This window comes from Vombatus ursinus, unplaced genomic scaffold (genome assembly GCF_900497805.2).
Source record: "Vombatus ursinus unplaced genomic scaffold, bare-nosed wombat genome assembly UNPS02014167.1, whole genome shotgun sequence".
Lineage (NCBI taxonomy): Eukaryota > Metazoa > Chordata > Mammalia > Diprotodontia > Vombatidae > Vombatus > Vombatus ursinus.
This window is the reverse complement of record NW_020953945.1, coordinates 575,719-602,686: the sequence shown is the minus strand read 5'-3', so window position 1 is coordinate 602,686 and position 26,968 is coordinate 575,719. Positions and strand designations below refer to the sequence as shown.

General features: G+C 48.1%; 1 long non-coding RNA gene across 1 annotated transcript in view; it reads right to left on the bottom strand.

Moving 5' to 3' along the window:
• LOC114041117 overlaps nt 1-26,968 on the bottom strand; it is a 219,296-nt gene that overhangs the window by 162,587 nt on the left and 29,741 nt on the right. The window contains exons 2-4 of the long non-coding RNA XR_003568884.1: nt 25,991-26,087; nt 9,302-9,346; nt 6,225-6,291 (exon numbers count right to left, since the gene is read on the bottom strand). This is a non-coding gene — a long non-coding RNA (uncharacterized LOC114041117). The remainder of the gene's footprint in view (nt 1-6,224; nt 6,292-9,301; nt 9,347-25,990; nt 26,088-26,968) is intronic.

Genomic DNA, 26,968 nt, shown 5'->3' with positions numbered 1-26,968 from the left:
GGCACTGTGCTAAGCCAGCCTATCAATAAGCATTCATGAAGAGCCTACTATGTGCCAGGCACTATGCTAAGCCGGTCTATCAATAAGCGTTCACGAAAAGCCGACTATGTGCCAGGCACTGTGCTAAGGCGGCCTATCAATAAGCATTCATGAAAAGCCAACTGTGTGCCGGGCACTGTGCTAAGCCAGACAGTTGATAAATATTCATGAAGAGCCTGTGTGCAGGCTCCATGCTGATCCAGTCTATAAGCATTTATGAAAAGCCTACTATGTGCCAGGATTGTGTTGGGTGCTAGAGATAAAAAGACAGAAATCAAACCATCCCTGCCCTCTAGAAGCTTACACTCTATTGGAAAGAACAGCACTCCTATACTGAATCAATGATGTCTATTAAGCACCTACTTTGCTCCAGGCTCTGTGCTTACACAGATTTGGCACCAGTGGCCCTGGGGCCCCACTGAATCCTGCAGCCCTGCTGCTTGCTAGCTAGGTGACCACTCATCTGTAAAGTGGGGTTGATAAACCTTGTCACCCCCCATCCCATCCTGAAAACCTTGGCTGACCAAAGAATGAGTGATTGCTATCAGTCTCTAAGCTACATGCTTTGGTTTGGGGGGGCACCATGGCTGGTGCTCCCCTCTTCTGTCCCTCTCCCAATCTCTCGAGCCTATGTGTAGAGGACAGCACAGGACAGGAAGGGATGCTAGAGAACACAAAAGATGGGTGAGGGGCTTCTGGAAGCCCTGCAGGGGCTGAACTTTGGATGGCCCAAATTCAATTTGATTCACCCCTCCCCAAAGACACCCTGCACTGCTCCCGCTCAGGGCCTCTGTCCCTCAGGGACACAGCCTTCCCCATCCTTCAAGGCCCACACTGTGCCAGGGGCTGAGGCTAGGCACCGGTCATAAAAAGGCAGAAGGGCAACCATCCCTGTCTTCAAGGAGCTGACATTCAAATGGGAGACTCGTGTCTCTCCTAAAGAGTGGATGGGGACCAGCACTGGGAACTCCCTCAGTTACTGTAGACCGGCACCTTCTCTGCAACCAGAGAGTCCTTGGGGCAATGAGAGGTGAATAGATTCACCCAGGACATGTCAGACACAAGACTTGAACCCAGGGCTTCCTAAGCCCAAGGCCAACTCTCTCTCCACTGAGTCATGCAATCTCTGCAATGCCCATAAATAAGGACATACAAGACATTCACAGTGTCACAAAGTCACATTGGAGAGGAAGGCTCTAGCAGCAAAAGAGGCCCTCCAGAATGTGGGATCTGAGAAGAATCTTAAAGGAATATGGGATAAGGGAAGGCAGGAGGCAGAGCATGCCAGGCGTGGGAGAGAAGGATCTGCAAATGAAGAGACTGGTGTGAGAACCGGCAAGGAGGACACGAGAGAGGGGAATCAGGTGCCCCTCCTCTGGAACCGTGATTGCCCGAGAGCTGCGGGGGCACTGGGGGCTTCACTCCCTTCACTTCCAGACCCACCGAGGCTGGCCCTGTACCCACTATGCCAGGGTATCTCCAAGGAACCCTGGAGCATCCCTAGGTGATTTTAGATGACCTTGATGTTGTTTGATATCAGGCTTAAAAAATAACCATTTTAAAGGGATTTACTACAAAAGTCTGCCCAAGTATTGTTTAAAGTAAAGGGTTCTACCACTGCCAACGTTGTGGGGGCTACCACACTACACTCTTCTGCCTCTCTAAAAAAGTCTTATTAGTTACATAATTTATGTAATAATTCTACATAATTTATACAATGTCTACATAATTTATATAATAATTATCCATAATTTATATGATAATATTTACAGGATTTCTATGATAATTCTATTTACATGATTTATATAACAGAGGCGATGTGGCACAGTGGAAAGAAAGCTGCCCGGTCAGGTGTTGCTTCTTACCAACACTGGTTTATGCTTGGGGGCCAGGCAACTCTAAATTGCAGCACCACCTGGCCACCTCCAGGTGAGGCCCAAGCTAGTGAAGAACATTCATTGCAAACCTTAAAATGCAAGATACACGTGATCCACAGAATTTGAGAGTAGAAAGGGGACTCACTGGACACCTTGTCCAACCTGTAGAGCAAGAAAGGAATCCCCACTACCGTCCGCCCAACCTACCCCAGATGGGCCCAGGGAAGCTAGCAGGAATCAGCCATGGGACTCCCTCTCTGGGTCTCCTGGTGCCCTCTGCCCTGTCTCTACTGCCCTGGGGCTGAGGCCCAGGCCAACCCCTCACTCCTGCGCTTCGTGCGCAAGTGCCAGGGTCCGTTGAGATCAGTGACCACTCGGCTCAGCCCCCCCATGACCCAGGGTCCCCCAGCTTGCCTGCCTCAAACCTTGATGGAACCAAAGGGGACATAGCCCTAAAGAGCTGCTGCGTCTTTGTCCTCTGCCCTCCCTCCGCTAGGCCAGGTATCCCTCACTTCACACTACAGACGTATCACCCCCAAGCTTCCCGAAAAAAGAAAATTTGTGTGTGACCCACAACACTGTGGGAGGGAAGGAGACTGAAAAACGGGCTCGAGGAAAGTAATTTGGAATTATGGAATAATAGAATGGCATGATGCAAAAAGCATGTCCAAAATGCCTGGATCCTTTGCCCCAGAGATGCCGCTGCTGAAGTGGACTCCAAGCGGGTCAGAGACAGCAACAGAGGGCCCGTGAGCACCACAGCACTGGAGCAGTCAGGCCCCAAGCATTTATTAAGCGCCTACTGTGTGCTAGGCACTGTGCTGAGAGCTGGGGATCCAAAGAGACGTAAAAGACAGGCCCTGCCCTCAAGGAGGAGCAGCCTTCAAACACGGCTGAGTGGTTTGGTTGGTTTTCCCCAAACTGGTCATTTCCTGAGTGTGAAGAACTCCAGGTGTGAATCCTCCCTCCTCAGATCCCTGACCCAGATTTTCCAAGAGCTGCCTGGGGGCTTTGCTCACTCACCCAGGACCACCGAGGCAGGACTTGAACCCGGGGCCGAACCCCCGCCTACGATGCCAGCGTATCTCCAGGGAACCAGGAAGCACCCGAGGGTGGTTTTTCAAATGAGTTCATGTGGCCTAATTGGAGGCATAAAAAGACCTTTCCACCTGAGCTTTGCTTCAGCCGCAGGATTCTCCCCTGCCCTGAAGGCTGCTCTGCTGACTTTCATGGACTCTTCTCATGTGCGGAATGCAGATAGTAATTATCTATAATTGACATAATGCAGACATGGAGAATCGCTACAGGAAGGAAAACATCCTGCGTCGGGCCCACCCAGGCTGGGCGACCCCGAGCAGCCACTTCCGCTCTCAGAGCTCAAGCCAGCTCTCCCAGATCACTGCAGAGAAGGCGGCTGTCTGCACCGGCGGAGGGAGTTTCCCCACATGGGAGTTCCTCATCCCAGCTTCATTACCTCCCCTCCCCAGGCATTTCCACTTACTCACGTTGCCCTACCAGTTTCTGGCTTATGGCTGATCTTAAGGATCACAGATCTAGAATTCCGAGGCCCCTGAGCCTAACCCCTACATTGGGGTACAATGAGGAAGGGCTGGGCACCTCCTGGTACGGGGGGCAAGGCCCTGGCCCCATTCCTGCCTCCGATAACAGCAGACGAGACAGATCTAGGACCAGAGCAGGGCAAGCTTGGGGAGCTGTGTCCCCAGGGAGGACCTCTCCAGGTCCAGGCCTGCCGGGGCTAAAGCCAGGACCCCTGGGCCCCTGCTCTAAGTGGCTGAGGGAGCCGCTTCTGGCCTGTGACCAGCTCTGCTGAGAAAACAACCAGCGTGGGGGCCACCTGCTGAGAGATGTCCCAGGTGCCTGGCCCAGGAGACAAACCAAGGAAGAAAAAACAAAAAACAACCCTGGGGAACACTGAATTTAGAGGTGTCTCCTGTGCAAGCCCTCCTGCTGAGGAAACTGAGACCTAGGCAGTCTCACTATCCCTTGTACACAGCAGTCCAGCTCCCCTCCATGCCTTTGCACAAGCTGTGCCCAATGCCTGGGATGCCACCCTTCCTCATATCTGTGCCTCAAAATTCCTAGCCTGCTTTGAAGTGTAGCTCAAATATCACCTCCTATAGGAAGGCTTCCCTGATTCCCCCCAGTTTCCAGTGGCTCTACCCCCAAATGACTTTGGATTTACTTCATAGGTATTTTTAATTTAGTTCAAGGAAACAGCACTCACCGTCTCTGGAGTGAGAGGCCCTGGGGGGCCTTGGCATCACCCCTGTCTACAGCCATGTTCGGTAACACCCATCCATGCCCTTGGCAGCCAGATCCCTTAAAAATATCCACTCCCCAGCTGGTTGTGGGATTGGGCAGACTCCTAGAAATCCCCCAGTTAAAGGGGAAATCATTCTGTAATAAACTGTCGCCTCTGTTAACCCTCTGACACCTCACTGCAGCACATAGGGACATCTGGCCTCTCCAGGGCTATGCCCCAGGACCTGGCCAGGTGGAACATCCCAACTAGAGACAAAGATCTGCCTGGGCATCTGTGGTCTCAGGACCAGCCTGGCTGGGTGTAGACAGACACCCCTCACCACAAGGCGGACCGCTGGTCAATGAAGCTTCTCATCTACCACTCAGGATGACCATTTACTAAGTGAGTCAGTCAACAAACATTAATATTAAGGACTTATTCTGGGCCAGGCCCTGTGCTGGGAATACAGAGAAAGGCAAGAGCACAGTGTCCTCCTACTCAAGGAGCCCCCTTCTAATGAGGTACCACCAGTAAATAACTAGGTATATCCAAGATACACACAGAGTCGATGGTAATCTCAGAGGGGAAGGCGCTCGGCTCTGGGGGGCTGAGGAGGGCCTCCTAGGGCCTTCCTACCCAAGGAGGGGGGAGTCTTCCCCAAGGAGAACCGCAGGCAACCTTGAAGCTAGGGAAATGGCGAAGGAAGGAACGGAACCCTGGCCATACAGGAAGATGCAGGAGAAACCACTGGGCCACGCGCAGAGCGGCACAAAGAGAACACCCAGAAGTGTGCCCAGGCCCTCTGGGGAGAGCCCCTGGCAAGGCGCTGCCAGTCTGACCACCACCTTCTCACCTACCTGCTGCACCTGCCTTGACCTCCCCCAGGATCCTTTTCCCTGGAGTACGCTTTTCTAAAATTCATGCTCAGACACCAGGGCTGCCCACCGGACGTCTTCAGACGGTGGGCACCATCCGGGTCACAGGGGCAGCCCCTCTGGTATCTCACACATTCCTCACAACAACCCTGCCAGGCAGGTGCTAATCCTATCCCCATTTTACAGATGAGGAAACTGAGGCAGACAGCGGTGCAGTGACTTGCCCAGGATCACACAACTAGGAAGGGTCTGAGGCAGAACTCTAGCTCAGGGTTTCCTAATGCTGCAGTACTGCCCACTACGATGAGAAGCGGAGAGAATAAAGAGCTGGCATAGGAAGTCCCTCCAGTAACAGCGTGCGACCCGTCTCTGGGTCAGTAGAGACGGCCAGCGGTCAGAGGGGTTGAGTTATTTGCCCGTGAGATGCTATTTGTTAAGCATTTAGCGTAGTGCCAGGCATATAGTAGGTGACTACTAAATGCTTGTTCCCCACCCCCCTAGCCCCACCCTGCAGCTCCTGTTACACATCATGTTGTAGATCATTGGGCACAGGAGCTGGAGTCCAGAAGGCCCGAGTTCCAATCCTACCCTTAGATACTGGCTAGCCATGGGCAAATCTTGGAAACTGCCTGGGCCCCAGGTTCCCAGTGTCTTAAAATGAGGGAATCGGGTTCTGCTGCCTCTGAGATGCCTTCCAACTCTCCAAACGTGAGCCCGTGAAGTGAGGACTCCACCCACCGCACCCCATGGCCCCCCAAACACCGGATCATTCCAACAACAACCAGCCAATGAGGGAGCGTGCCAGGGCTGCCAGTACCTTGAAGCCAGCCTTCCCAGGCACCGTGCATCAGCACACACGGGATGGATGACTGCCCAAACTGTGATGCAGTGAAGGAGGGTGGCCCAGCTGAGCTCATCACTAAGTTTCCACCCCCCGCATTGTAGCGGGGCCGGACCCTCCAGTTGGCGGCCGCCTGGGACCCCCAAGCAGAGGGGAGCTCCCTCATGGGTTAGGAGCTGGGCCCAGCCTCTCCAGCCCCATCCATCCAGAATCCAACTGAATGGATCTCTGGGCAGCTGAAGGCAAGCCCGACCATGGACACTTCCCTGCTGCCAATACAGGGAGGGAATTCCCCGCCCCGCCGTGCTCTCAGCGGGGGGTGGACCTACCGTGTCCCTCAGGCACCAGGCTGCCTGTCCGGCTCTGTCAGGGGGAACGCGTCCTCAGCCGCTTCTCCTGGTGGGAGAAAGAAGATATGAGCATAAGCCTAAGGGGAGAAGTCAAAGGACCCAGGGGACATGGGGTGAGCGTAAGATAACAAGACAGAGGTAGGCCGCTACGCTGGCTCTCCACCACGGCGGGGTCTGCAGCGGCCTGGGCCTGCCTGTGTCTAGGGACTTAGCTGGAACGTTCTCCACCGCTGACTAGCCAAGTCACCCTCTCCCACAGCTGGGAGGGGCCCCGGAGGCCATCAATCCAACACTCATTTTACAGAGGGAGAAACCAAGGCCCAGAGGGGAAGTGACTTACCCAAGGTCATAGGGTCTTGCATTGTGAGCTGGAAGGACCCTCTCATTTTATAAATGAAGACCTGAAGTCTGAGAGATTTCAGTGATGGGCTGGTCCCATGGCTGGGAAGGGTCTATGGCAAGACTCCAGCCTAGGTCTTCCTGCCTCCAAGCAGGGTTCCCCTGGACTAAAGGGGTCAAACTCACTTCCAAAAAAAGGGCATGGGCTCTGGTGGGAGTCAAATCCTGCCTCTGAGGTTCACTGCCTAGTGACTCTGAGCACTTACTGCTCCCTGAGCCTCAGTTTCTTCATTTGTAAAATGAATGGGTCGGACCCTGGGGTCCCTTCCAGCTTTAGAGCTAGCCACCATGAGGTCCCTTTACCTGTCTGAGCCTCAGTTTCCTCCTCTGGACCATGAGGGGGTTGCAGTAGAAGACCTCTGTGGGTCTTCCCAGCTCCACACCTCGAACCCGAGGATCCAATTTGGGTTCCAACCTCAGTGCTCTTTCCATGATGCCACACTGCCTTGGGGATGATACATTTTGTTGTTGTTGGGTCATTTCAGTCATGTCTGACTCTTCATGACTCCATTTGGAGTTTTCTTGACAGAGATACTGGAGTAGTTTGCCATTTCCGTCTGCAACTCATTTTACAGATGAGGAAACTGAGGCAAACCGGGTTGAGTGACTTGCCCAGGGTCACACAGCTAGTACGTTGTCTGAGGCTAGATTTGAACTCAGGAAGATGAGTCTCAGACACTTACTAGCTGTGTGACCCCGGGCAGGTCACTTAACTTCTGCTTACCTCAGCTACCTTGTGTGTCAAATGGGGAGCCTACTGCCTGCAGTTCCTACTTCCCAAGGTGACTGTGAGAGAATCAGATGAGATCATGTCTGGAAAGCACTCTGCCAACCTCAAAGCCTGTGGAAATGCTGGCGACTTTTACCTTGGAAAATCATTTTTATGGAGATTTTCTGTTTTGACATCACCTACATTTCCCCCTTGTCCCTCCCCGAAGCTCTCCCAGGAGCCAGCCCTTAGAAAAACAAACAAGAAAAAAGAGGAAGAAAGAAAAGAAAATTCTGCAGAACAAATCAGTGCAATGCAAAGTCTGAAGGAATGCTCAGTATTCCACACCCATGTTGCTACATTACTGCTAACAGGGAATGGACTAGAGGTTTCATAGGAAAAGAGAACATATGGGTGAGAAGCCTCTCTCCATACCTGCTCTGCACCCCAAGGCCTTAGAAAGCTGCTTGGGGGCCTGAGAGGGGACAGGGCTTGCCTAGGGTCATACAGACAGGATGAATCAAAGGAAGGACTTGAACTCAGGTCTTCCCAGCTTCAAAGCCAGCTCTCAATCAACTACATCATATTGCCTCCTATAATCATCACCATCACCATCATCACCATCATCACCATCACCATCATCACCATCATCACCATCATCACCATCATCGTCATCATCATCATCACCACCATCATCACCATCATCATCTCACCATCATCATCTCACCATCATCATCATTACCATCATCGTCACCATCACCATCATCACCATCACCATCACCATCATCATCACCATCATCACCATCATCACCATCATCGTCACCACCATCATCATCACCATCATCACCACCACCATCATCATCATCACCATCATCATCTCACCATCATCATCACCATCATCACCACCATCATCACTATCATCACCATCATCACCATCATCATCTCACCATCATCATCATCACCATCATCGTCACCATCACCATCATCGTCACCATCATCACCATCATCACCATCATCACCATCATCATCACCATCATCACCATCACCATCATCGTCACCACCATCATCACCATCATCACCATCACCACCATCATCACCATCACCATCACCATCATCATCATCACCACCACCATCATCATCATCATCATCACCATCACCATCACCATCATCACCACCACCATCATCACCATCATCATCACCACCATCATCGTCATCACTGAACAAAGTTCAGACTCTTCTGTGTCACACTCTGGCTACACCCTCCCTTCCACCCTTACTTCAGGTTACTCCCCTCCACCCATTCCTGTCAGTCAATAAGCATTTATTAAGCCCCTTCTACATGCCGGGCACTGTGCTAAGTGCTGGGGATACAAAGAAAGGCAAAAGACAGTCCCTCCTTAGGCAGAGTTCACAGTCTAATGGGGGAGACTATCTCTAACCACTCCCCCCTCCCAATACACTCACTCCCAGAGACATAATTAGGGCAGGACAACAGGGGCCTTGTCTTAGAGCAAGGAAAGTGGGCCCACAGCACTACTCTCGGACTGCTCTCTGCCCCACCCATCACCCCACAGCAACTGTACCTGCCTGTTCCCAGGATTGCTTCCTCCTCCTTCAACAACACCCTGCACATCAGGTGAGCCTTAGCCTCACCTCCCCACCACTTAACCCAGCTGCAGAAATCTCTAAGCCTTTGCTCACACCTCCATGCCTTTGCTCAAACAGTTCCCTGCACCTAGAATGCCCTCCGTGCCCCATCTTTGCCTATTGAATTCCTATCCATCCTCTCAATCCCAACTCAAAAGCAGCCCCCTCCAGGAAGCCCACAGTTGTGCCTGGCTAGTAATCCCCTCCTCCCTCAGGCTTCATGCAGGACGCCACTGTGTATATTTTTCTAATACATCTGTCTTCTATTTATAATATGGATAATAACCTTTGCATCACTTACCCCACAGGACTGTTTCAAAGAAGGCTCTTCCCGAGACAGCACGGCCTAGAGGGAAAAACACGAGAAGTGAGGGCTCCCATCCCAGCTCCAACAATGACCAGCTATGAGGCTACAGCGTGTCACCCCATCTCAGTTTACTCAGCTGTGAAATGGGAAACATCATACTACCTACCTCTCAGGGGTATTGTGTAGAGAGGATTTTGTAAATAATTAATTTCCATAGAAATGAGTGATATTGCTGGCTGCGTGGCCTTAATCCCTATCAGGGCCCTGGTTGGCTCCCCTATAAAATGAAGGAACTGGGCTAGATCAGGGTTAACTTTTTGGGGTAACGGACCCCTTGGGCTGCATGGGAAAACCTACAGGCCCCCTCTCAGAATAATGTTATAAATGCATAAAATAAAATGCATCAATTACAAAGGAAACCAATTATATTGAAATAACAATATTCTTAAAATTACAACCTCCAAGGTAGGCAGCCCTGGTCTAGGTAATATTTAAGCACCCGTTTAGCACTAATCTTCTACCCATCTGACCCACTGGTCACCCGCCGGGCACTGTGGGCACAGAGGAATTATGAGGTGACCTTGTTTCTGCACAACTGGGACCAACACCCCCAGGTTCTGGTTTAACCTTCAGGGATCTTTCTGTCCTAAACATTCAATAGTCCAGTTCCTCAAAAACTCTCATCTCACCTCTCCATCTAGGCCTCAGGGGAGCCCACACTGGGACAAGCCATAACTAGGGGGGAGGAGGGAGAAGGACCCTGAAGAGGATGATGGCAAGCACTTGGCTGGCCCTCAACAGCAGTGAAACAGCAGAGTGTAGAAATGAGGCAGCCAGAACACTTGATTACAGCAGGAAGCTACCAGGTGACAGGTGGCGGTGGCCCCTGCCCTGCCCTGCCCTTTAGCCCCACCACCAAGGCTTCACCAGCATGGGCCTCACACCAAGAGGCTTGGAGTCTCTGTCGCCCCTCCCTGAGGCGGTACTTTATCTCAACTACAGGCTTGCTTCACCCTGCTTACTCAGACACAGTTTGTGTTACCTGCCCTGGGCACCAAAATTCCTAGCTACAGCTCTGGGTGGGGAATAGAAGAAATGATCTCCTTTCCAATTGGGTTCCTTGGAGGCAGCAAAGGTAACAAGATCCAGGCCTGGCCTCAGAGCTGCTAACCAATGACTGACATTCTACAAGTCGGCTTTCTCTAACCTTGCAAAACCACACCGAGGCAGGCTCTCCCCACCTCCCCCAATGTCCTTCCCCCTTCCCTGATCATCAAAGTCACGGTGACAGCACATGGAGGGGCCAGGCCATCTGTCACTTCTGAGACATACAATTTCAGAGCAGAGAGACACGTTTTTAATTTTGGGAGAAATTCTTCTTGGACAGCGTCCTGATTTCATTTGGGAACACAGGCTATTCTAATCCAGCCCCCTCATTTTACAGAGGAGGGAAAGGAAACTCAGGGAACTTGGACTCAGCCAGATTTTCTTCAGAGCCCAGGCCAAGAGGCCTGAGAGAATTAGCATACTTGAAAAGCACAGAATTATCCACATATAAACTATAAAAGAAGGACATTCGGGGATGAAACATCTTCCTAACCCCCAGGTAGTGAGGTAATGAACTTCAAAACTATAGAATGAGATGTATCAACTTGGGATACAAGTTGTATAAAATGGTCACAATTCCTGCCCTCAAGGGGCTTACATTCTACAAGGAAAGACTTCGCATATGCCCAGAAGATAAGTGCATTATTTTCCAACAGGGCTAATGTAGGGATTGGTTTTGCTAGGTTACTTACATTGCATACAATAAGCACTTTGTTTTTCTTTCAATGGGGTGGTGGGGAGATGGTCCTAGCAATAAATTTGTCAAAATGAAAAAAGAAAAGATGAAAAGTAAGAAAAGAGGGCCAATAACGCACTCTAAAAATGTAGAGAAGAGAACAGAAGGACGGCGAAGAGAAAGCAGACAGTGGCAACATATTGAAACTATTTCCAACTTGGAGGGAAGAGCACAATGTTCATAGTTGTAGAGCTAAAGGTGCTAAGGGTGTAATCCTCGATTTCTGTTCTAACTATTCTTGGTGTTTAAGTTCAGAATAAAACAAAGTAAGTTTTTAAAAAAGAAATAACTCAAGAAGCTTCTAGTAGTTGTAGGAGGAAAAAGTGGTACTTAACATGGTAAAATGTGATGTTGGCGGGGCTGGAAAGAAACAGGCACTCTATATGTTATGAGTGGGGCCATGGATTGGTGGAAGGTTTTTGGAGAGCAAACTGACAACCTAAATAAAAGGAGAGACTCATAATTGATTGCCCCCTTTGGTCCTGGAATATTCCTGCCTGGCACCAATTCCCTGGTGATGTTATTAAAAGCAGGAGAAGAAAGCATCTGCCCCTAAAATATTCATTGCTGCTTTATTTGTAATAGTGAAAAAAAAACTAAAAGAAAAAAACCCCTATGTTCAATAACTGGGAAATGGATGAATAAATTAAGGGACATTAGTGTAATGGAATACTACTCTGCTATAAAAATGACAAGCATGAATAACACAAAGAGATATGGAAAGACATATATAGGAGTAAATGCCAAGTGAGGTCGGCAGAAGATGAATTATCAGACCAACTCTAGCCATATTCAAAAAACAATTCAACAAACAGTTATGAAGTGCAGGGTGTGTGAGTTTAAGGCACTGGGGATCCAAAGATAAAAATGACCCAGGCCCTGCCCTCAAGGGGCTTATGTTCTACGAGGAAGTCTATGCTGGGTGTACAGATAAATGAGATACAAAGGAAGGAGAAATCAGACAAAATGACCTAAGAATAAGAGAAGAGGAAGAAAACAATTTCAGCTGGGGAGTCATCAGGGAAGGCTACTTGGAGGGAGCAGCCTTGAAGGACGAAAAAGGCAGAGATGAGCAGGCAGTGCATTTCAGTCACAAAAGCATGAGATGGAGATGGAATGTAGCCCTCAGGGAACAGCTCCCCGCCCAGTCTGGCTGGAATCTGGAGGACAGGAAGGAAAAAGTGGCTGGAGATACAGATGGGAGTCAGAGGACAGCAAGGTCAGGTCTTTGCGATGCCAACTGGGGTAATCTATCCACTGCGCCCCCTAGCTGCCAATAGAGATACAAATAAAGATAAGGTAAAGATAGAAAAGGGGTAGGGAGAAGCACTAGCAATGTTATCAAAAGGTTCTATGACCAGAGAAGAAGGTGGGCTAGTCCCATATACCCCAATGGGGGCATGTGGGTTCCACTGATGTTCGTGCAGTCCTATCAGCTCCTTTGTGGAGTGGACACATGAGAGGGCACGGATAGGAGTCAAAAAGGAGGAAAGGGCATGGGGGCAGGGAGAGTTGTTAGGTGTGGATTAGAGGATGTACACTTTAGAACGTAAACTCCTTGAGGGCAGGAACTGTCTTTCTTTCTGCTTGTATTTGTAAGCCCAGCACTGAGCACAGTGCCTGGCAAACAGTGAGCACTTAAAAAATGCGCATTGCCTGCCTGTCTCCCAGGGTCCTTGTCTGTATTAGCCGGGCTCTGCTAATCACTACCTCTGGCACTTGGGGCAGCTCATTTCCCTGGCCGGCCCCATTTCCTCATCTGTAAATGAGGGGGTTAGGTTAGATAGCCTCAAAGCTTCCTTTGACTTCAGCATCTGTGATTTCTTCGGAGCCCAATGGTCTTCATGAATTGCTGAGACCGGGAGTGGCCGGGTGCTAAACCTAGAACTTAGCACGGAACGTTCTCTGACAGACGCCACCCCCAGACCCATGCTCCAAAACCTTCTGGACCAGTGATAACTCTCAGAGCTGGCCCCCTGTCTAGTAGAGCCCTCACCATCCCAGGATCCCCTCCCCGAGGCACCAAAGAAGCATTCTAGGGGAGATGCTAAGCTCATAGATTTTAAAATGTTTGGTTTTTTGTTTTAAAAGAGAAAAGGCAACATTTCACAAAATCTGAATTTCTAGTCCAGGCCACTCAGATTTTCAATCATCAACTCAATAATTATCAATAACAAACAAACAGGCAAAACTGGGGGAGAACTTTACAGAAAGCCCCCTGGCTTTGACCAAAGAAGAACCAAATGACTTAACCAGAACAACAACATTGCCTTTGCTCCGATGGGCCTGCTCAGTCTCTCCGAAACCCTGGGACCTTTACCCCTGCCTGCCTTCCTTCTTTCTCCCCTTAAGTTCCTACTTTCTCAGTGGAGTGGCAGGCAGGGTGCACACAGGGCTGCTTTCCACTGATTCCTCCGTGCAGCATCTCTGCAGAGACGTTTCCATATTTCCTCGAATAGTCCTTGTCATTTTCATGACACTGTAACTTTCCATTCCATTAATACGCCATAATTGATTCAGCTGTTGGACAGAGAGGCTACTTCCAGGCTTTCGTCATTAGAAGGCAAAAGGGCTCAGTGACAAGGGTACAGGACTGGAGTCAGAGAGCCTGGGTTCAGATCCCGGCCCTGCACTACCTTGTTACTGCTGTTCAATGGTTTCATCCATGTCTCCATTTGGAATTTTCTTGACAAAGATACTAGAGTAGTTTGCCATTTCCTTCTCCAGCTCATTTTACAGATGAAGAAACTGAGGCAAACAGTGACTTGCCCAGGGTCACACAGCTAGGAAATGTCTGTGGCCACGTTTGAACTCAGGTCTTCCTGACTCCAGCACTCTATCCGCTACATCGCTAGCTGCCCTGTACTACCTACATAACCTTGGAAAAGTCAGTTTGCTTCTTGCTTTTCTCATCTATAAAATATGGGAGCCAAAGACAATACTGTAGGATGGAAGAAAGAACTGGGTTAAAGACCACTTTCAAACCCCATCTCTATCACTTCCTTACCCGTGTGTTCTTGGGCAAGTCCCTTAACCTCAGTTTCCTCATCTGCACAATAAGAGGTGGGACTAGTTGGCCTTCAGGGCTTCTTTCAACCTTAATCTAAGGTCCCTTCCAAGTCCTACAGATGGTAGCACATTGGCTAGAGCACTAAACCCTGGAGTCAGGAAGACCCGAGTTCAAATCCCACCTCAGACACTTACTAGCTATGTGACCCTGGGCAAGTCACTTAAACTCTGGCAGTTTCTTCATCTGTAAAACGGAGATCATATATCCCTCATCTCTCAGCGTTGTTGTGAGGATCAAATAAGGTAATATCTGTAAAGCATTCGATAAATGCTTTCTTCAGTTGTTTCAGTCATGTCTGACTCTTCGTGAGCCCATTTGGGGTTTTCTTGGGCAAAGATACTGGAGTGGTTTGCTATTTCCTTTTCTAACTCATTTTACAGATGAGGAAATGAAGACAAACAGGGTTAAGTGACTTGCTCGGGGTCACACAGCTATTAAGTATTTGAGGCCAGATTTGAACTCAGGAAAATTAGTTTTTCTGACTCCAGGCCTAGCAATCTATCCACTGTGGCACCACCTAGCTGCCTTAGACGAATGCTAGTTATTATTATTAAATTTACGACGAAGCAGCTATAAATATTTCCATGGAGATGGCTCCTTTTAAAAAAAAAATGGTTCTGGGATGAACTCCTAGCAGTGGAAATGCTGGTTCAAAAATGATGATGAGTTTTTCATTCTTCCTGCCAACTGCCATATCATATTCCAAAATGTTTGCGCCAGTTTGCACCAATAATGTATTACTACTCCTGCCTCCCTCCCCCATCCAGTCCTGCCAACACAGGATTTCATCATTTTTTGCTATTTTTTTATATTCTAGTGGGTATAAGGTAGCAGCCCAAGGTTGCCTTGATTTACTTTCTTTGAGCATTAGGGGATCTGAGCTTATAGGTGAGCATTTTTTAAACTGAGGATTGGAGTAATGGTCAAAGGACATGGAGAGAAAAGATTGGAGAATGAGGAAAAGTACCATGGAATTGGAGAAAAGCAAACCTTCAGATTTTCCAAAAAAGGGCAGAGAATGTAGTCATCAAACTCTAGGCCAGTGACCTTGACTTCAACTCCTGGCAAAATTCTAAAACATATAATTAAAGGGATGGTTAATTAATACCCAGAAAGGAAATGGCAACCACAAAAAGTCAGACTGGTTCCATCAAAGAAGAGGTCATCTTAGAGTAACCTTGCTTCCTTTTTCTGACAAGCTTACTAAACCGATTCTATACACAGAATTTCCCCAGATTTCTGCCAAGTATTTAAAGAGCACTCCTTAATTGTTCAACGCCAGTGTGGCAAGGTCTCCAGTGGAGAGCACCAGGAACCCAGGCTTGGCCTCGTGCTGTCCAACATTTTTATCGTTGATTGCAGAAGCTGCAGGGGATCCTGAACTGGAAGGAATTTCCTACCCACTGAATGACAGCCAGCAGATCTTGACAGCCTAGAACTCAAGGCTGAATCTAACAAGACTCAATTTAATGTGAATAAATATCACTTCATATCAGCTTTGGTTTAAAAAATGAGTTTCCTAAGCATAAAATACAGGTGTTAGAAGAACAAGCAGTGCATTTGAAAATGATCTGAGAGTCTTAGAGGACTGCAATACTGGGCAACAGTGAGAGATTCTTCATCCCTTTTCCTCCTTCTTCTTTTTGTGTTTGGATTTATGATTTCTACAGAAAATTCCCAGGGGTGAAACCCCCTCTACCAATGCAGATGGCCCCTTCCTCTGCAACTCAGAATCCTAGAGCATCACCTGGGGCACTGAGGATAAGTGACCCGCCCAGGGTCACACAGCCAGTATGTGACCCAGGCCGGACTTCAGCCTTTGTATTTCACCACTTGTTTTCAGCAATCCTGGGAATTTTTCTCCAAAATGCAGTGTTGAGGTCCTTTTGTTCTTCTAAGCTCTCTGGGACATCAGGGGGCCTGAGACTGCTGCATCACCATCTAAATTCCAGGGAGGTTGCTGGAGTTTGCTTATTTCCTAGCAGTTCATACAATGCCCAGGTATTCTCTGCTTGTATTTTCATCTGGTCTTCTTGTCTACATTCTGGGATACTCTGTTTTCCATTGCAGGACGTCTGTTTCTCAATTGCTTCTGTGGAGCTTTTTTCAATGAAGTTTTCTACTGTATTTTTCATCTTATTCCTTTTTGTCAGTGTCAAAATGCATTTATTAAGCACTTACAGTATGCTAAGCAAAGTTGTGGGGATACAAAGAAAGGTAAAAACATGCCCTTCAAGGAGCCCATGTTCTACAGGGGAAATGACATGCAAAAAAATTGTACATATATAAGATCTATACAGAGTAGGTGGAAGGTCATCTCAGAGAGGTGGGCAGCTAGGCGGCACAGTGGCTAGAGCGCCAGCCCTGGAGGCATGAGGACCTGGGTTCCAATTCAGCCTCAGACACTTTCTAAGTTCAATCTGGCCTCACATACTTACTAGCTGTGTGACCCTGGGCAAGTCACTTCACCCTGTTTACCTCAGTTTCCTCATCTGTAAAATGAGCTGGAGAAGGAAATGGCAAAGCACTCCAGTATCTCCGCCAAGAAAACCCCAAATAGGGTCACAAAGCATCAGACATGACTGAAAAATGACTAAACCACAAATAAAAGCAATAGGTAATCGCTAGAGTTTAATGACTACACAAATATGTATTATGTATATATATACATGTATTTATACATGTGATGCATATTATCAATACATTTAATGAATGTTATAAATAACTATAACATACTATACATACCCAGATAGACTTCTATCCTAACAGCTCTGGACCAGAAATCCTAGATGAGATACTTAAGAAAAGCCTGGAATAGCCCACAGATCTCGAACAAGTCCAAACCTCTCATTTCACAGATGAGAAAACTGAGGCCAAGAGGAGTTGTGACTTGTCCAAGGTCACACAGCTAATATGCATCTGAGGCAGGATTCATGTTGGATGATCCACAGTCTCAAAGAATCAAGGGGTCATTTTGTGAGAAATTGCAGGGAAATGGGGGATAAATCAGGGACTCAGGATCGAGGAGAAATCAGAGCAAGAGCAGCACCCAGGCTTGTGTCGGGGTGGGGGGCATCCAGGGAGTTCCCCCATTAATCTGATGGGGTTACAGTATGGAGGCCACTCCAGAGAATGGGCAAAACCACTGGCACCTTGCCAAGAGGACGACTTTAAGATCATCAACAGGTTGGGACCCAAGAGGATGGATTCTTTGTTGTTGTTGTTTTTTTGAGACAACTGGAGTTAAGTGACTTGCCCAGGGACACATAGCTAGTAAGTGTCTGAAGCCATATTTGAACTCAGGTCCTCCTGACTCCAGGGTCCAGTGCTCTATCCACTGCAGCGCCATCTAGCTGTCCCAGGAGGATGGATTCTTGTCAGAGGACCTACCTTTCTCGATGGTCTAAAAGAGTGGTCTGGCCGACCACCTCTCTTTGGGAGTTCTTTTTTCACCCCTGGATGATAGAACTGCATTCTTGGTCCATTGGGTATGGGGTGAAGGTGGGGGTGGGGAGGGCAGACCTGTATCCATGCACGATTTCCTTTCCCCTGGAGTAGCTGATGACAACTTGCAGCAAAAACACCTAGCACAGTCAAACATGTGCTTGCACCCGTCTAAGAGGGCATCAATAGATCTCCCGCAGAAGCACATGTCAGGGGAAATATATTTGGCATGCATGCACATGTATAACCTATAACAATGTCTTCTCAATGAGAGGGGGAGGAGAGGGAAGGAGGAAGAGAATTTGGAATTCAAAAAAATTTTAAAAGAATGTTAAAAATTGTTTCTAGGGTCAGCTAGGTGGCACAATGGATAGATCTCCGACCTTGGAGTCAGGAGGACCTGAGTTCAAATCCAGCCTCAGATACTTGACACTTAGTAGCTGTGTGACCCTGGGCAAGTCACTTAACCCCAAATGTCTCACCAAAAAGCAAAAAAGAAATTGTTTCTACATGTAATTGGGGGAAAAAAATAAAGCACTAAATTAAAAAAGACACACATAGCAGAAGGAGACATCTACATGGCCACCCAACCTGAGGTCAAGAGTTCTCAAACTCACAAGTTCAGGCACTGACCAGCAAGACAGATTTCCTCCACATTGTAACTCTTGGAGAAGGAAGAGGATTGCCATCATGACTCGTGGCAGAAGCAGGGCAAGCGATGTGAACTTTGCCAGCCCCTCCTGTTCCCCTGAGCTGCTCTGATCCTGAAAGGCTCTGTTCGGCAGCCCCCTTCAGGGGGACCCTAACCCACAGGGTAGTGTGATGAACCTTGGGAGAAATGTGTCATGCTCTTTGGGAAAGAGGAATCACGAAAAGGTCAAAGGGCCACCTCAATGGTAACCCCAAGGTCAGTTCCCTTTCATGGAAAGTGGGATGTGCTACTTGGGGGCTGGGGGTGTTTATCTATTGAGGAGTTTCTTGGTTTCTTCTTTGTTTTTGTTGGGATGAAATAAAGGCTGTCCCATGCCTGATTTACATTTTCCAAGTGACACCACAAGAACCCAGGCTCTCTTTCCCCCACAAATGGAAAAACCCTGAACATGGGCTATTTTTGTACTGACCTATGAAGTCACTGTGAAATGGAACTCCCTGCTCTGATGAAAACTGGTGCTGCTTTACAAGATGGTCTTAAAGAGTTGCCTCAGAGAGTCAACGATTTGCCCAAGGTCACACAGCCAGTGTGCATCAGAGGCGGAATTTCTTGGCTCGGATGCTGCTTCTATACCATGAGGATTTTCCTGGAGAAACTCCAGGTGGGGATGATGAGCCAAAGAGAGGAAATGCTGGACTGAAGTCCCCTGGCCCAGCCAAACTGCATCATGGGTCCTGAAAGTACTGCCAGAGGTGACCAGAGTCACCCTCAGTGACATCAGAAAAATCATTGAAAACGGAGAAGCATTCTGAAACTGGAGAAAGGCACCCGCTGTCCTGATCTTCAAAACAAAGTAGAGAACAGTCTACCAGCTCGAGACCCAGAGAGCTTAATGTCGATTCCCAGGAAAACTTCTATAACAAATAAATAGAAAATTCTATAATAAATCATGAGTTTCTAGAAAGGGAAGTGGCGATTACCAAGAATTTTGGCCAAAGCTGTCTCTTTTATATATATATAATATGATATATAATGTATAATATATATACATATATGTATGTGTTTAGTAAACTAGTAAATGATGAGAATGCTATGAAGAGTTTATCTAGATTTAGCCAAGATTTTGACATAGTATCTCATACTTTTCCTACAGAGAAGAGAGACGTAGGTTAAATGATCAGATGGATTTAGAAGGGGATGGATGACCAGAGTCAAAGTAGACATCAGTGGACATGAATGGGCATGCTCAACAGATGCTCACAGGACCCAGAGCTGAGACAGACAACTAGCACAATGGATGACAAACTCTAGGTCCAAAAGGACCTTGATAAGCTAGAGTACCAGATGAAATTCAATGAGGTAAATGTAAAGTCTTCCACATGGGTACAAAAAGTCAATTTCACAAGTATAAGGTGGGAAAGGCATGGAATTTAGTGAACTGAGCACTCAATATGAATCATCAGTTTGATGTGGAAGCCAAAATAGCCACTGGGCTCCATCAAGAGGGGCAGTGCTTCCAAGAATAGGTAAGGCGATCATCCCACTGTCCTCTGCTCCCATCAGACCTCACCTGGAGTCTGGGATTCAGTTCTTGGCATCAGAATTTAAAAAGGGCGTCAATAAAATGGAGACTATCCAGAGGAGGGCAACAAGGATGGTGAAGGGCCCTGTGACCATTTCATATCAGGACTGGTTGAAGGCACCAGGTAGGCTCAGCCTGGAAAAGAGAAGATTCAATGGCTGTATTCAGTTATCTGAAGGTCCGTGTGGAGGATTTTCTTTAGCTCTCCTTAGTTGATGCTTAATAAACACTCCTTGTTTATTGACATGACATGGCCCCAGAAGGCAGACCCGGGAGACAAGTTGTCAAAAAGGAAACTGAGGCTTGATGTCAGGGGAAACTTCCTAATTCTCAGTGCTGTCCCCAAATGGGAGCGGCCGCCTGGAGATGTGGCGGGCTTTTCCCTCCTGAAGGTTTTCAAGCAGGGACTAGACGAACATTTGTCAGGGATCTGACGGTCTCGATGGCTCCACTGGGGCACAGGTTAGATTACATGGCAGCTGAGATCCCTCTCACCTCCTAAATTCTGTGATTCAGCGACTGCGGACGGCACACTGGAGAGAGCGATGGGACTGCAGTCAGGAAGACCTGAGTGGAAATCCAGCCTCAGACACTTACTAGCTAGCAAGTCACTAAACTTCTGTTTGCCTCAGTTTTCTCAATTGGAAAATGGGGATAATAATACCATCTACCTCAAAGGAATGTTGTGAGACTCAAATGAGTCAATATTTGTAAAGCACTTAGCATGGTGCCTGGCATATAATAGGTACTTAATAAATGTTTATTTCCTTCCGTCTTTCCTCCCTCCCTCTCTCCCTTCCCTCCCTCCCTTCTTTCCCTCCCCTTCTTTCTTCTTTACTTCCTTCCCTTTCTTTTTTCTTCCTTCTGGCTTTCTCCTCTTCTCTCTCTTCTCTCCCTCCTTCCCTCCCTCCCTTTCTTCCTTCCTTCCATCCCTCTCTTTCTTTCTTCTTTCCTCGCTTCCCTTTCTTTTTTCTTCCTTCTTTTTTTCTCTCCCTCCCTCCTTCCTTCCATCCCTTCCTTTTTTCTCTCCCTCTCTTTCTTCCTTCCTTCCCTCCCTCTCTTTCTTCCTTCCTTCCTTCCTTCCATCCATGGCTCCTCTATGGAGGAGCCAGCCCACAAGATCAGATCCAATCTGGGTAAGCCCAGGTCACACTTACTTTCTTTGTTTTTGAATTTCGTTTTTTTTGTTGTGATCTTGGTCATCAATAAACACAAACTTATCTCTGTAAAATGTGTACAAGAACGATCTGCACATGTACACCAAAGGCATCTTGGATGAAAATATGAGAAGGAAGCAGGAAGACTTTTCCATAGCACACATCCTCACAGTCACATCACTGACTCTGCACCGAATGCAAATGTCTACTGTGTGATTTGTTTGAATGAAAAAAAAGGTCCCTCTCCAGTATAAGTTATTATACAAGATGATTCCTTGACAGATGCAACTAGAAGGAAAACGATCCAATAACCTTCCAATTGTCAAAATCAAGCAAGGCGCACAAGAAGATGTGCTCCCCAAAGGTGTTAGCTACCATCATGGAAGACGTCCAGAATAAAAGAGGGAATCCCTAGCAGTGCTGGGGTCGCCAGATCACATGATTATAAATTTAGAGTTGGAAGGGACCTGAGAGGTTATCTAGTCCAGCCCCACCCCCTTCTACACAGGTGGCTTGCCCAAGGTCACTAAGGTCATCATTATCATTGTTAACATTTACATAGCACCTACTGGCACACTTGACAATTAGTTCATTTATTTTATCTTCACAACAACCCTGGGATGTAGGTGTTATTGTTATTCCCATTTTACAGTAGAGGAAACTGAGGCAAAATGAGGTTAGATGACTTTCCCATGATCACACAGCTTATAAGTGTCTGAGGCTGGATTTGAACTCAAGTGTTCCTAACCCCAGTTCCAGTATTCTGTGCGCTAGGGTGCCCCCTAGCTGGTGGAGCCATTTATAAGGGCACTTCTCAGTACATGGATAGACAGGGCAAAGAAACTGTCCATCCATCCCCCGTCTCCTCTCTGCAAGTCTCTGGGGACAGGCCGGAGATCAGTGAAGTTTCTTGGAAGGCTCTGGAACAGTCAGGCTTCTACCAGAATTCTTGAGTCTGGGGACTCCATGGCTCCACGTGTACACCCCCTTCCTGCTTCAATTACAGACCATTCCTTCTTTCTGTGAGTCAGCACAGCCCAAGAACACCTCAAGCCCACCAATACTAGGTCATGAAAGGGAAGTGGTGGAGAGACTTTTGAATTTAGACTCAGAGGAGCTGGGTTCAAATCCCAGCTTTAAATCCCAGTTCTGACATGTGGCACCCATATGACCTTGGGCAATTCACTAAGCGTTCTGGACTTCACTTTCCTCATCTGTAAAATGAAGCAGGTGGGCAAGATGACCACCAAGGCCCCTTCCCCCTCTAAATCTATGATCCTATAAGCCCATGATTTTGGTTAGTTGGACATCTGATGGCATTCTCCCTTGGACAAAAGCAGAGCTATTAACCATCTCTTGGATTTAGACAGGAAATAGGGTCATAGTGGAAACAACGCTGAATTTGGAGCCAGAGGGCCTGAGTTTGAATTCCAGCTCTGCCACTTTATACATATGTCACCTTGGGTAAGTTACTTAACTTCTCAATGCCTCAGTTTCCTCATCTGTAAAATGAGGGAACTGGACCTCCATTTCTCTACCTATAATCCAATGATCCTATGACTGACCATTTCATTCTTTAGTAAGTAGAGAAGTCAATTGGGGAGCTTCTGTCCTGGTCACTGCCCCATTCCTTTAGAGCAGGGACCAGATCCCCTTCATATCTGTATTCCCAATGCCCAGTATAGTGCCCAGCATACAGCAGGTGCTTAATAAATGTTTTTTGGTTGACTGTATATATTGTTTATGTACTTACATGGGCACATACATTATCTCCCCATAGAATGTAAGCTCCTTGTATCCTGAATGCCTTGCATACAGCAGGCGCTTAACAAATGAGAACTGATTAATTGTAAACATTTTGAATACGCCTATAAAGGCACATTGACTCCCCACAATAGAATGTCAGTTTCCTGAGAGCACAGGTCACCTCACATTTGTCTTCATATTGCCAGAGCCCAGCACAGTGCCTCACATACAGCAGGTACTTAATAAAAGGTTGAAAATTGATTGAATCTATTTTGTATATATCTATATCACTATGTATTGTCTCTTCCCAACAATCTCTTGAGAAGTGCTAGGTAGACTATTTCACCTTTGCCTTTGTATCTCCAGTATCTGGCACATAGTAGGTGCTTAATAAATGCTTCTTTATTAATTGAATATATTTGCTCTATACCTATATAGGTCCATACTGGCTCCCTGATAGAGTGTAAGCTCCTTGAGGGCAGGGACTATTTCAGCTTTACCTTTGTATCTCCAGTGCCTGGCACATAGTAGGTGCTTAATAAATGCTTCTTTGTTAATTAAATATATTTGCTCTATACCTATATAGGTCCATACTGGCTCCCTGATAGAGTGTAAGCTCCTTAAGGGCAGGGACTATTTCAGCTTTACCTTTGTATCTCCAGTGCCTGGCACGTAGTAGGTGCTTAATAAAAGCTTCTTGATTAATTAACTGATTTAACTTGTTCCTTATCCCCAAGGAGGCACTGGTTGGGAGGGTAAAAACAGAGGGACGTTGGGGAGGAAGTTGCTTCTCTGTTTTAAAATTTACAACAAAGAATGCGAAGCTGGCCAGGCACAGGCCGCCATACAGCTGGATTTGGGGGAGAGCCGATTTCAGAGAAAAGAGAAGGAGGATCTTGTGGCCTGGAGCTTCACAGAGGAAATGAGCACAGGCTAGGGGGGACGGGGACGGGAAGCTCCGGGCAATGAAATTCTGAAGACACAAGGGGAAATTGTTCCAAGGGGGGATCTAAGGGGAGGCTATCCAAAGAGACAGATGGGGATGCCTGAAGAACTTACCAGCAAATTTAGACTTGAAAAAGGCACTCACAGGAGGTGGGAACGAGAGAAGGAGGCAGAATGAATGGGAAACCATGGCGTTGTCTTCCAAAGAGTGCTAAAGCTAGGACTGCACCATCCCTGGGAACGATTCTATCTGGCAGCATGGCGGCCGATCAGCAGTGACAGAGGGAATTCCCTCATCAGGAGGTCCCCAAGCCAATGAAATCTCAGGTCTGGACCAGATTAAAAAATTCTTTCACCAGATTTAGAGCCAGAAAGTCCTTGAAAAGTGTCCATTGAATCCCCTTATTTTACAGGCAAGGAAGCTGAGGCCGGGCCACTCTCCTCCCCAGCCTACAAACAGACCCTGCACATCCCCTCCTCCCTGTGGCCCAGCTGCTCTCATTTCCCCTCCTGAGCTGCCCTGCTCCATCCCCAACCCTGACCCTCCTCTTCCTCCAAGCCTCACCTCCTCCTGAAGCCCACATTAAACTAATCTTCTTCAATGAACTGGATGATCTAAGAAAGTCATCCACCAGCCAGCCTTATTAGGCATCTGTCATGGGCCAGGGATGCTTGATGCTGGGGAGAGAGAGAAGGAAGGGCTTGCCCTCAGGAAGCCTACAATTTAATGACAACACGTACATAACGAAGTGCATAAAAAGTAAATATAGTGTAAACATGGGGACCACTAGGTGGCGCCATAGTGGATAGTGCTCTGGGCCTGGGGTCAGGAAGATCCATCTTCCTGAGTTCAAATCTGGCCTCAGACACTTACTAGCTGTGTGACCCTGAGCAAGTCACTTCACCCTGTTTGACTCAGCTTCCTCATCTGTACAAATAAGCTGGAATACTTTGCTGAGAAAACCCAGAGTTGGATACAACTGACAAAAATGAACAACAAAATACGGAAGGAAGGGGGGAAGGAATCACAATGCAGCATTTGGTTCCTAAAGTTATTTTCTAATAGTTTCAAAGGATCAGGACGGAGGGCCTTCATTACGCCTCACCTGGACTCCTGCACCAACCTCCCAGGGAGGCTCTTGGCTCCCCCCACTCTCTCCTCTCCAATCCATGCTCTACAAAGCTGCCGGAAGTCTTCCTAAAGCACAAGCCCAGCCCAGCATTCCCCAGCTCATGAACCCTCAATGGCTTCCTACTTCCTCTGGGATGAAACACAAAGTCTTTAATCCGGCATCACACCCCGGCCCCTCCTTCCCCTTTGCCTTCCCAGGCTCCTGACACGTCTCTCTGCTTCCAGTGTTCTCCTTTCCAGGCAAGCTGACCTTTCTGTTCCATCGCTCCCCAATCTCACTGTCATCTCTTAGAACCCCTGAAGACCCTCCAGGCTCAACTGAGGCACCACGCCTCCAGGAAGCCCATCCTGATGGTCCACGGTCCTCAAACTGTCAGGTATACATACAACTACTTGTTTAGGTACTATCCCTCCAGGTCCAGTGGAAACTCTCCCAGGACAGGGGCCGGTTTGGGGGTTTTCAGTGGTTTGTCTTCCATCTTGTTTTGCCTGGGTAAGTCCAGGCTCCCCCAAGGGCCCCACACACATCACACACCCGATAAGTACGTGCCGGACCACAGTGGCTGCTCACAACCCGCGCTGACAGGAGACGAGGGAACAGGTGAATGAGGACGCGGTCTGCTCTCTCTAGTGGGTGCACTTCCCCCCACGACCCCGACGCCAATCAGCTGGTTTCCGAGCCCTGAGAAGGTTAGGAGTAGCCAACTCCAGACTCTTACAGGGGCATTTCAGCCCCAAAAAGAAGGCACAGAAAGGTATCGTGTGGTAGCATGGAAAGAGCAGCCACCGACTCAGGAGTCAGGGGATGTGGGTTCAGTCCAACCCCTGGCATTTGCAAGTCCCTGAACCTCAGTTTCTTCCTCTGTAAAATGAGGGCACTGGACTCAGTGGCCTTGGTAGGTGCCTTCCAGCTCTCTCTCTAGGATACTGCGACCTGAAATCCACAACCTAAAAACCCCAAGTATTAACAAAAATGCAAATTAAGCCCGGTGTACTGTACTTAAGAAGGCAAGGAAGCAGCATGGATCGCGCTGTGGAAGGTTCTCTCCTCCAGAACGTCAGGCCTTTCTCCCTTAAGCTCGGACATGTAAAGGTTAAGAAGTTTCAGTTACCTGGAATATCTGCTTGTCAGGGAGGGCTGACGCATTACAGGAGGGGAGCCGGCACTTCGTTGTAGGGTGACAGCGATGCTTATTTATCCACAGAGTCCTGAAACACAAGGGAAAGTGTTTGTTTATACGTATAGTGTCTTGTACAACTGTCACTAAAATCAGAAGCCCCGTGTCTCGGTGACGGCGGGCGACGGGAGGCCGTGCGTGCACAGAATGAAACGAAGCCCCCTCCCAGGACTGGCTGTTTGGCCAGAGCCGACATCGAGGCTCATGACTGGCGAGGCCCCTCCAGCCCAAGGGCCCTGGTGCGAATTCACCTGGGAATTGATGGGAAATACAGAGGATGATGGGTGGAATGGCCTCCCCTGTTCCCGTGGAGTCTGCAGCGTGGTATTCTGTAACTAAGGCCAGGTCTGTGCAGGAGGCAAGAGGCATCATTTCTAATAACTTAGTCAATTATTTCAGAAGCAAAGACAGACAGACACTGGCAGAGCTTGGGGCTGGGTGGGAGCTTAGAACAAAGAGCACAGAATGTCACATCTGAGAGGGGCCTTAGAACATGGGATGTCAGGGATAGGAGGGGCCTGAGAACAGGGGATGTCACACCTGAGAGGGGCCTTAGAACTGGAAGGGAACTGCAGCATCGAATGCCAGAGCTAAGAGGGATCCCCCCTCTCCTACACTGGAAAGAAGGTTGAAGCTGGAGCCCCAGGACTGGAGTGTTGCTTATTCCCCATGTGACTGCGGCAAGTCATTAACCTCTCTGGGCCTCAATTGTCCTTATCAATCAAATGTGGGGGCTGGACTAGATGACCATCCTGACACGCAGAACATTGGACTGTGAGGAACCCAACAACAAAGCACGGGAGAGCTAGGAGGGGCCTTAGAACAGGGGATGTCAGGGCTAGGAGGGGCCTTAGAACAGGGAGTGGTGGGAGGGCCTTAGAATAGGAAATGTCAGGGCTGGGAGGGGCCTTA